The sequence below is a fragment of the Mirounga angustirostris genome, unplaced genomic scaffold, assembly GCF_029215605.1.
Source record: "Mirounga angustirostris isolate CCGP_5_RB_7025 unplaced genomic scaffold, mMirAng1.0.hap1 SCAF_17, whole genome shotgun sequence".
Lineage (NCBI taxonomy): Eukaryota > Metazoa > Chordata > Mammalia > Carnivora > Phocidae > Mirounga > Mirounga angustirostris.
This window is the reverse complement of record NW_026991725.1, coordinates 28470479-28482149: the sequence shown is the minus strand read 5'-3', so window position 1 is coordinate 28482149 and position 11671 is coordinate 28470479. Positions and strand designations below refer to the sequence as shown.

Genomic DNA, 11671 nt, shown 5'->3' with positions numbered 1-11671 from the left:
GGGAGCTACATACAGGAGGGAGTGGCTACAAGGAGGCAAATTGGGAATCTGCAGGTCAGTGAGTGAATGGCAGAGGCAAGCCCACGTAGCCACCGCCCCCATAGGACCTCCAGTCATCACGGAGCCCGGCATTCAACAAGAATGATGAGTATCTGCACGGAGTTGGGGGAGCAGAGGGGGCTAGAATTAAGCACGGCTTCCTGGAGGCAGAGATATTTGTTCTGATTCCTAAGGGAAAAGTAAGAGGTGGCCCAGTGATGAGAGAGGGGGAATGGCTTGAGGGAACAAGGGTCTACAAAATGAATATATTCACGGGCACCTGGCTGACTCAGTCTGTAGAGCATGCGACTCTTGATCTCGGGGTTGTGAGTTTGAGCCCCATGTTCGGTGTAGAGATTAGTTAGAAAAAAAAAAAGAAAGAAAGAAAATGAATATATTCAAGAAATACCCTGAAGATAAAGTGGGTGAATTTGCTCAGCAAAGTCAAATGACATGGTGGAAAGCCTGCTGGGTTGGCAAGCCACATGGTGATCTCAGAAAGGTGTTTCTTTCCTGGGTACCTGGGCGCAAAGCCAGATGACAGGAGGTGAGGAAGTGCTGGTAAGGAAGCAGAAGCAGGAGGTGTGGGCCACGGTCAGGGAGCTTGGCAGGAATGGGTCAGGCAGAGAGCGCCCAGCTGACTCTTCTTCACAGTGGTCCAGAGACTGCTTTGCAGGACACATTCATAGGCAGGCAACCATCTCTCTTTTTACTTTAAACCACAACTTCATATTTCAATTATTAAAAATTTGTACATAGAACACTTAAAATTATAGACCTATCTAACACAGAGAATAAAAGCCTCCAAAAAAACCCCCAGTAATCACTGTTAATCATTTAGATATTCCTGCAGATTGATTTATATGTGAACACTAATTTACCTATTTTTATTTATTTATTTATATTTTTAAAGATTTTATTTATTTATTATTTGAGAGAGAGAATGAGAGAGAGCACATGAGAGGGGGGAGGGTCAGAGGGAGAAGCAGACTCCCCGCAGAGCAGGGAGCCCGATGCGGGACTCGATCCAGGGACTCCAGGATCATGACCTGAGCCGAAGGCAGTCGCTTAACCAACTGAGCCACCCAGGCGCCCTAATTTACCTATTTTTAAAAAATAGATCATACATAATTTTTAAACACAAATTCAAATGCATGAAACAAAAACTGATGGAATGGAAAGGAAAAATAGATAAATCCACAATTATGGTAGGAAACTACAATCACTCTCTCAATAAGCCAAAGAACAAGTAGACAGAAAATTACTAAGGATATAGAACACCTGAAGAGCACTAACACCCTAGTTGACCTGATTTATGTTTGTAGAACATTCCAACTAACAATAGCAAAATACACATTCTCTTCAACTGCACATGGATCATTCACCAAAACAGACTATATTCTGGGCCATAAAACAAACCTTAACAAATGTAAAAGAACTGAAATCATAGGAAGTATAATCTATGCCTGTAACAGAATTAAATTAGAAATCAATAACAGAAAGACATCTGGAAGAAAACTCTAAATATTTGAAAACCAAGCAAGTCACTTGTAAATAACCCGTGGATCAAAGATGAAGTCATAAGGGAAATTAGAAAATATTTTAAAGTGAATGCAGATGAAAACAGATCAAAATTTGTGGGTTGCAATTAAGCAGTGTCTCAAGGGAAACAGTATTAAATACTTAGGTCAGAAAATAAGAAAGATCTCAAGTCAGTAGTTTAAGCTTCTACCTTAAAAAACTAGAGAGGGGTGCCTTGCTGGCTCAGTGGGTAGAGCATGCAACTCTTGATCTCAGGGTTGTGAGTTCGAGCCCCACGTTGGGCATAGAGTTTACTTAAAAAAAAAAAAAAAAAACAACCTAGGAAAAGAAGAGCAAATTAGAACCAAGTCAGGCAGAAAGAAGGAAAAATTGAACAGAAATCAGTGAAATCGAGAACAAACAATAGAGAAAATCAGTAAAACCAAAAATTAGTTCTTTGGGAAAAAAAATTAATAAAATTGATAAACTTCTAGCCATACTGACCAAGAAAAAAGGAGAACTGTAAATTATAAATAATAGCAATTAAAGGACATCACTACAGGCTCTAAGACATTAGAAAAATAGCAAGGAATACTACAAACATAAATATCCATAAATTTCACAACTTAGATGAAATTAACAAATTCCTTGAAAAACGCCAACTGTTAAAGCTCATTCAAAAAGAAGTAGATACAACAATAACAACAACCCAATTCAAAAATGAGTAAAGAACTTGAATAGACATTTCACCAAAAAAGATCTACCAATGGCCAATAAATATGTGAAAACATCATCATCACTAATCATTAGGGAAATACATATCAAAACTACAATGAGATACCACCTCATTGTGAGGAAGAAAGAAAGAAAGAAAGAAAGAGAGAAAGAAAGAAAGAAAGAAGAAAGAAGAAAGAAAGAAAGGAAGGAAGAAAGAAAGAAGGGAGGGAAGGAAGGAAGAAGGGAAGGAGGGAGGAAGGAAGGAAGAAGAAACAGAAAATGACAAGTGTTGGCGAGGATGTGGAGAAGTCGGAAGCCCTGTGCAGTGTTGGTAGGAATGGAAAATGGTGCAGTTGCTGTGGAAAACAGTATGGTGCTTCCTCAAAAGATTGAAAATAGGATTACGATATAATCCAGCAATTCCACTTCGGGTATATACTCAAAAGAATTGAAAGCAGGGTCTCAAAGAGATATTTATATACCTAACATTCATAGCAGCATCATTCATAATAGCTAAAACTTGGAAGCAATCCAAGTGTCCATTGATAGATGAATGGATCAGCAAAATGTGTTATATACATACAATGGAATATTACTTAGCTTTAAAAAGGAAAGAAAGGGGTGCCTGGGTGGCTCAGTTGTTAAGCGTCTGCCTTCGGCTCAGGTCCTGATCCCAGGGTCCTGGGATCGAGCCCCGCATCGGGCTCCCTGCTCAGCGGGAAGCCTGCTTCTCCCTCTCCCACTCCCCCTGCTTGTGTTCCCTCTCCTGTTGTGTCACTCTCTGTCAAATAGGTAAAATCTTTTAAAAAAATAAGATAAAAATAAAAAGGAAGGAAATTCTGACACATGCAACAACGTGGATGAACCTTAAGGACATTACACTAGGTGAAATAAACCACTCACAATAAGACAATGTATGACTCCACTTATAGGAATTACTTTAAGTTGTCAAAAATCATAAAGACAGAAAGTGGAATGGTGATTGCTAGGGGCTGGGGAGGAGGAATGAGAAGTTATTGTTCAACAGGGGCAGAGTTTCAATTCTACAAGATGAAAGGAGTTCTGGAGGGACGCCTGGGTGACTCAGTTGGTTAAGCGTCTGCTTCGGCTCAGGTCATGATCCCAGGGTCGGGCTCCTTGCTCAGCAGGGAGCCTGCTTCTCCCTCTCCCTCTGCTCCTCCCCCTGCTTGTTCACCCTCTCTCTCTGACAAATAAATAAATAAAACCTTTATTTTAATTTTATTTTTTTAAAAGATTTTATTTATTTGACAGAGAGAGACAGCGAGAGAGGGAACACAAGCGGGGGAGTGGGAAAGGGAGAAGCAGGCTTCCCGCTGAGCAGGGAGCCCGACGCAGGGCTCCATCCCAGGATCCTGGGATCATGACCTGAGCCAAAGGCAGTCGCCCAACGACTGAGCCACCCAGGTGCCCCAATAAATAAAATCTTAAAAAAAAGAAAGAGTTCTGGAGACAGATGGTGGTGATGGTTGCACAACATTATGAAGGTACTTCACACCATTGAACTGTAGACTTAAAAATAGTAAAGATGGGGGGCGCCTGGGTGGCTCAGTCGTTAAGCATCTGCCTTAGGCTCAGGTCATGATCCCAGGGTCCTGGGATCGAGCCCCACATCGAGCCCCACATCGGGCTTCCTGCTCAGCGGGAAGCCTGCTTCTCCCTCTCCCACTCCCCCTGCTTGTGTTCCCTCTCTCGCTGTGTCTCTCTCTGTCAAAGAAATAAAATCTTAAAAAAAAAAAATAGTAAAGATGGTAAATTTTTTTTTTAAGATTTTATTTATTTGAGAGAGAGAGAATGAGAGACAGAGAGCACGAGAGGGAAGAGGGCAGAGGGAGAAGCAGACCCCCTGCTGAGCAGGGAGCCCGATGTGGGACTCGATCCCGGGACTCCAGGATCATGACCTGAGCCGAAGGCAGTCACTTAACCAACTGAGCCACCCAGGCGCCCGTAAAGATGGTAAATTTTATGTTAAATTTTTTTTAACATAAAACAATTTTTAACATAAAATTTTTTTATGTTAAAAATTTTTAACATAATTTTTAACATAATTTTTAACATAAAACAATTTTTAACATAAAATTTTTTTATGTTAAAAATTTTTAACAAAATTTTTAACATAATTTTTTTAACATAAAAACAATTTTTAAAAATGGGAAAAATAATACATTAAATTAAATAGTATAGCAAAGAGGAAAAAACAAAAACAAAACAAAAAGAACAACAACAACAACAAAGAAATAAAGACTTCTGGATTGTGGTCCAGCATATAAGAAGCCTGGAAATCTTCACTCTATCCTAACAACAAGTAAAAAGCTGAACAAACTGAAAGATCAACAACTCTTCTTAGATCTGTCAGAGAAGTGAGGTCACAGGGCAAACTGTCCCTGCCCAAACTGTAGAGACAAACAGGCAGATGAAGAGAATCACAACTTACCTGACCAAAAACCTCCACAGGGAGCAGTGCCAGAGTAGGAAAACCTGAACTATAATTGACGAATTTCTGGAGGCTTCGTGTAGACATATCTGAGAGGTAAAAACTCCAGGGGGACCCAGTCATAGGGGGACCCCAAGCCTCTGTGAGTTTTATCTCCAGGGGCTCCACCAGTCCTCATAGTGAATATCAGAGAAAAATCCCCTCATGCAGGGAGAGAGGAAACAGAGCCATTTTGAAATATGCCAGAGCATTTTGTTCTTTTTTTAAATTTTTTTTATTATTTTAATTTTTTTATTAACATAATGTATTATTTGTTTCAGATGTACAGGTCTGTGATTCAAAAAACATGGAACGCTTCACAAAATTGCATGTCATCCTTGCGCAGGGGTCATGCTAATCTTCTCTGTATCGTTCCAATTTTAGTATATGTGCTGCCGAAGCGAGCACGCATTTTGTTCTTCTTTACTAGGTTTGCCCTCAGGAGAAACTATTTTACCAGAGCCTAACCTGCTGGGGTTTTATCAGAGCATAACCTAACTGGGAAGGGAAATATCCAACTCCAGCCCCCTGTAGCCATCCTGTCCCACCTAAAGGGAGAAAATAAATCAGAAGCATGGTGAAGTTCACTTATGTATGCCTGTGTGTAAGTGAAATGGATGGCAGCAATGATACAAGGGATAAGAGGGAGGAATTAGGAATATTTTGTTATTACAAGGTACTTGCAGTACCCATGAAGAGGTAGAGTGTTATTTGAAAGTAGACTTGGATTAGTTGTAAATACGTATTGTAAACTCGAGGGCAACCACTAAAAAAAAGTAGAAAAAAAATGACATGATAAAAAAGGAGAGAAAATGGATTCATATAAAATAGTTAAAATCACAAAAGGCAGAAAAGTGTGGAAGACAAAATAGAAACAAATGGAAAACGGTAAAAATATGGTAGATATTAATCCAAGTATATCAATGATCACCTTAAATGTCAATGGTCTAACTACACCAACTAAACAACAAAGATTATCAGAGTGGGTCAAAAAACAAGATCCAGCTATACATTATCTATAAGAAATGCACTTTAGACCGAGTCAACTTCAGAAACAAGGAAAGTTGTCAAGGATGGAGAAGGGCAAGAAAACATAATAACACTTAACGTGTATGAGCCTGACAACAGAGCATCAAACTATATGAGGCAAAAACAAATAGATCTGCAAGGAGAAAGAGATCAGTCTAGTATTATATTTGGAGACTTTAACACCCTTCTATCAGAAATAGACAGGTCCAGCCGGTAGAGCATCAGTAAGGACATGATTGAACTCAACAGCACAATGAATAAACTGTATATAATTAACATCCATACACTACTCATCCAACAAGAGCAGATAACACATTCTTCTCAAACTCATGTAGAATATTCACCAAGATATATCATATTCTGGGCCATAAACCACACTTCAGCAAATTTAAAAGAATAGAAATCACGCAATGTCTACTCTCAGCCCATGATGGAACTGAACTAGAAATCAACAGAAAAATAGCTGGAGGGAAAAAAAGCTTTCAAGATGAAGCAACATACTTTTAAATAACACATGGGTCAAAGAAGAAATCTCAAGAGCGATTTTTAAATATTTTGAACTAAATGAAAATGAAAATACAACTTATCAAAATTTGTAGAATGCAGCAAAAGCATTGCTTAGAGAAAAATTTATAGTATCAAATTCAAATATTAGAAAAGAAGAAATATCTGCAGCACCTGGGTATCTCAGTTGGCTAAGCATTGGACTCTTGACCTCAAGGTGGTGAGTTAAAGCCCCAAGCTGTAGGGCGCCTGGGTGGCTCAGTCGTTAAGCGTCTGCCTTAGGCTCAGGTCATGATCCCAGGGACCTGGGATCGAGTCCCACATCGGGCTCCTTGCTCAGCAGGGAGTCTGGTTCTCCCTCTCCCTCTGCCCCTGCTTGTGTCCCCTCTCTCGCTGTGTCTCTCTCTGTCAAATAAATAAAATCTTAAAAAAATAAAAAATAAAAAAATAAAGCCCCAAGCTGGGTTCCATGCTGGGCATGGAGTCTACTTAAAAAAAAAAAAAGAAGAAGAAGAAGAAGAAGAAGAGGAAAGATCTAAAATCAATAATCTAAGCTTCCACCTTAGGAAACAAGAAAGAGAAGAGACATTTAAATCCAAATTAAGCAGAAGAAAATAAATAATACAAATCAGAGCTGAGGGGTGCCTGGGTGCCTCAATCAGTTGAGTGACTGACTCTTGGTTTCAGCTCAGGTTCTGATCTCAGGGTCCTGAGGTCAAGCCCCACCTTGGGCTCAGGGGGTAGTGTGCTTGAGATTCTCTCTCTCCCTCTCCCTCTGCCCCTCCCCCCCAAAATACATAAATAAATACATCTTAAAAAAAAGAATAAAAATCAGAGCTGAAATCAATGAAATTAAAAACAAGAAATCAATAGAGAAAATCAACAAAACCAAAAGTTGTGTTTTGTTTTGTTTTTTAATCAGTAAATCTCTAGGTAGTCTAACTAAAAAAAAAGAGAAGACACAGATGGCTAATATCAGAAATGAAAGAGAGGACATCACTACAGATCTCATGGGCATTGAAAGGATATACAGGAATATTATAAACAACTCCACAAATTTGATAAATGGATGAAATGAACTAATTCCTTGAAAGGATACAGTCTGCCAAAATTCACACAAGAAGAAATGGACAACCTGAAAAGGCCTATCTCCATTAAAAAAATTGAATCAATAATTAATAACCTTTCAAAACAAGAAGTACTAGGCCCAGATGTGTTCACTGCTGATTTCTACCAAACATTTAAGGAAGAAATTATACCAATTCTCTACAATTTCTTCCAGAAGATAGAAGCAGAGGGGATACTTCTTAATGTATTCTGTGAAGCCAGAATTACCCTAATACCCAAATCAAAGATTATAAGAAAACCATAGATCAATATCTCTCATAAATATAGATGCAACAATCCTCAACAAAATATCAGCTAATTGAATTCCACAATGTATAAAAAGAATTATACACCACCATGACCTCAACCGAAACCAAGAGTCGGATGCTCAACCAACTGAGCCAGCCAGGCGCCCTGCCACTGCCTTTCAATAGCATACTGGAGGGGCACTGGGTGGCTCAGTCGTTAAGTGTCTGCCTTCGGCTCAGGTCATGATCCCAGGGTCCTGGGATCGAGCCCCACATCGAGCTCCCTGCTTGGCGGGAAGCCTGCTTCTCCCTCTCCCACTCCCCCTGCTTGTGTTACCTCTCTTGCTGTGTGTCTCTCTCTCTGTCAAATCAATAAATAAAATCTTAAAAAAACAAAAACAAACAAACAAAAAAACCACATCATACTGGAAATCCTAGCTAATATAATAAGAGGAGAAGAGAAACAAAGGAAAAGGTACACAAATCGGGAAGGAAGAAATAAAATGTCTTTGTTTGCAGATGACATGATCATCCATGTAGAAAATCTGAAAGAACTAACAACAATAAAAAACCTCCTGTAACTAATAAATGATTATAACAAATTTGTAGTACCAAGTTAATATACAAAAGTCAATCATTTTCCTATATACCAGCAATAAACAAGAGGAATTTAAAATTTAAAATGTATTATCATTTATATTAACACTCAAATAAAGTGAAATACTTAAATATAAATCTAACAAAATATGTATAAGAACATATGAGGAGAACTACAAAACTCTGAGAAAAGATATCACAGAACTACCTAAATGGAGAAATTTCCATGTTCATGGATAGGAAAGCTCAATATTGTTTTGGGTTTTTAAAAAAGATTTTATGTATGTATGTATGTATGTATTTGAGAGAGAAGCAGAGAGACAGAGCACGAGTGGGGGAAGGGGCAGAAGGAGAGGGAGAGACAAACAGACTCCCCACCGAGCGAGGAGCCCAACACAGGGCCCAATCCCAGGACCCTGAGATCACGACCTGAGCTAAAGTCAGACATTTAACTCACTGAGCCACCCAGGCGCCCCAGAGAGCTCAATATAGTTAAGATGTCATTCTTGCCATTTTGATCTGTAAATTCAAAGCAATCCCAATCAAAATCCCATCAAGTTATTTTGTGGTTATTGACAAACTGGTTCCAAGATTTATATGGAGAGGAAAAAGACCTAGAATAGCCAATACAGTATTGAAGGAGAAGAACAAAACTGGAAAGCTGATACTACTCGACTTCAAGACATACTATAAAGCTACAGTAATCAAGACAGTGTGGTATTGGCAAAAGAATAGACAAATAGATAAATGAAACATAATAGCCCAGAAATAGAGCCACATAAATACAGTCAACTGTCTGACAAAGGAGCAAAAGCAATACATTAGAGGAAAGATAGTCTTTTCAACAAATGGTGCTGGACATCCACATGCAAAAAAAAAATTAATTAATCTAATTATACCTTATATCTGTCACCAAAAAATTAACTCGAAGTGGATCATAGCTCTAAATGTAAATCACAAAAGTATAAAACTCCAGAAGATAAGATAAGAGAAAACCTAGATGACTTTGGAAGTGGTGATCATTTTTTAGATACAACACCAAAGGCATGAAAGACATAATTGATAAACTGCATTTTATTAAAAAAAAAAAAGTTCTGCTCTACAAAAGACAATGTCAAGAGAATGAGAAGACAAGCCATAGACTGGAAGAAAATATTTGCAAAAGATATATCTGATAACAGACTATTATTGAAAATACACAAAGAAGTCTTAAAAGTCAACAATAAGAAAGCGCACAACCTGGGCGCCTGGGTGGCTCAGTTGGTTAAGCGACTGCCTTCAGCTCAGGTCATGATCCTGGAGTCCCGGGATCGAGTCCCACATCGGGCTCCCTGCTCAACAGGGAGTCTGCTTCTCCCTCTGCCCTCTTCCCTCTCGTGCTCTCTGTCTCTCATTCTCTCTCTCAAATAAATAAATAAAATCTTTAAAAAAAAAAAAAAAAAAGAAAAGAAAACGCACAACCTGATCGAAAAATGGGCAAAAGATCTGAACAGACATCTCACCAAAAGAGATCTGCAGAGAGCAACTAAGCGTATGAAGATATTTGACATCATATGCCATTAAGGAATTGCAGTAAAATAATGAGATACCACTACACATGTATTAGAATGGCTAAAATCCAAAAATATTGACAACACCATTTGGCAATGTTATTAATGTCCAATATATTTATATTCTATGATACAGGAATTCCACTCCTAGAAATATACCCAGGAGGAATGAATGCATATATCCTCCAAAAGATATGCACAAGGATGTTTGAAGCATCTTTTTTCTTAATAATAAAAAACTGGATACATCCCAAATGACCATGGAAAGTAGAAAGGATAAAGTGTGACGTATTCATACAATGGAATACTACATAGCGATGAAAATTAAGGAACCACAGCTACATTCCACATCACAAATTTTTTTTTATTAAAAATTTTTTTTTTTTTTAAGATTTTATTTATTTGACAGAGCACAAGCAGAGGGAGAGAGAGGGAGAAGCAGGTTCCCTACTGAGCAAGGAGCCCGATATGGGACTCGATCCCAGGACCCTGGGATCATGACCTGGGCCGAAGGCAGCCGCTTAACCGACTGAGCCACCCAGGCGTCCCCCACATCACAAATTAATCTCTGACGTAACATTGAATGAAAGAGGCTAGGTGTAAAGGAATTACATACATATGATTCCACATATATGAACTCCAGAAACAGGCTAAATTTATCTCTCTAGGGCAATGGAGCTCAGAATACTGGAGACATTTGGAGGGGAATACTGACTTTGAATAAGTTTGCTAGATGCTAGAAACATTCCATACCTTGATCTGGGTGGCAGTTATATTATACACGTATAATGATATGCTATGTATACATGTATAAAAATCAAACAGTGAACTTATAATGTGGGCACTTTATTATCTGTAAAAAAGGGAAAAAATTGATCATTTTTTATTTTTTAGCTATAAAAAAAGAAAAAATAGGGGCGCCTGCGTGGCTCAGTTGGTTAAGCATCTGCCTTTGGCTCACATCATGATCCCAGGGTCCTGAGGTCCTGGGATCAAGCGTCAGGCTCCCTGCTCAGTGGGGAGTCTGCTTCTCCCTCTCCCTCTGCCCCTCCCCCCTGCTAGTGCACAAGCACTGTCTCTGCCTCTCTCAAATAAATAAAATCTTTAAGAGAAAAATAAAAAAGAAATAAGGGACAGCAGCTCGGAAAAAAAAGGAAGAATTCTTTATGTCATCATCTTGAATAAACATTAAAAAACAACATTTCCAATACATGTTAAAATACGTAACTTTGAAAATAATGTTCATCTGTATACCATCAAATAAATAAACAAACAAACAAACAAATAAATAAAACAAACCGCTCCGCGTTCACTAGGAATTCAAGCACCACACTTGGGTTAATGCGTTCCAGGCACACTTAGGGGTCTGATGTGAGCTGGTGCTGGGATACCAGCAACCAGGGAAGGGCTGGGCCCAAGTGGAGAGTGTGTGGCTAGGATCATGCCTTGTCACCAGCCTGGGCTGGGCCTGTGGAATGCTGAGACTCTGCTTCAAGGTACACGACAGAAAACTGGAAGGGAGGGAGGGTAAATTGGGAGAGGGGGCAAAGAAAAAGGACCAAGGGCAGATTCCCCATGCTCTGGCCCATAGCCCAAGTCCTAGACTCCTGACCTCACCAGAGACGCAATAGATGTAAAACAAGGCAGTTGGTTTCCAAGTGGGAAGAGCGCCAGCCATGATTTTTGCTGCCCAAGGAATGAAAAATCAATAATAATCATTTTTATGATTCATGTTCATCCTGTTTTATTCCAGAGCACTTTACCGAAAGGCCCCTTGTCCCAGCCAAGGAGCTCAGGGCCAGCATCCAGGACACCTGGACTCCAGATCTCTGTGTGGAAGACTTGGAACTTTCTTGGGATCTAAGTTT

At 39.2% G+C, this 11671-nt stretch overlaps 1 non-coding gene across 1 annotated transcript; it reads right to left on the bottom strand.

Moving 5' to 3' along the window:
• Positions 1-5069: 5069 nt before the first annotated feature.
• On the bottom strand, positions 5070-5176 carry LOC123854853 (U6 spliceosomal RNA). The gene has a single exon (XR_006793403.1). It is a non-coding gene; the product is annotated as a U6 spliceosomal RNA (small nuclear RNA).
• Between the last annotated feature and the right edge of the window lie 6495 nt (positions 5177-11671).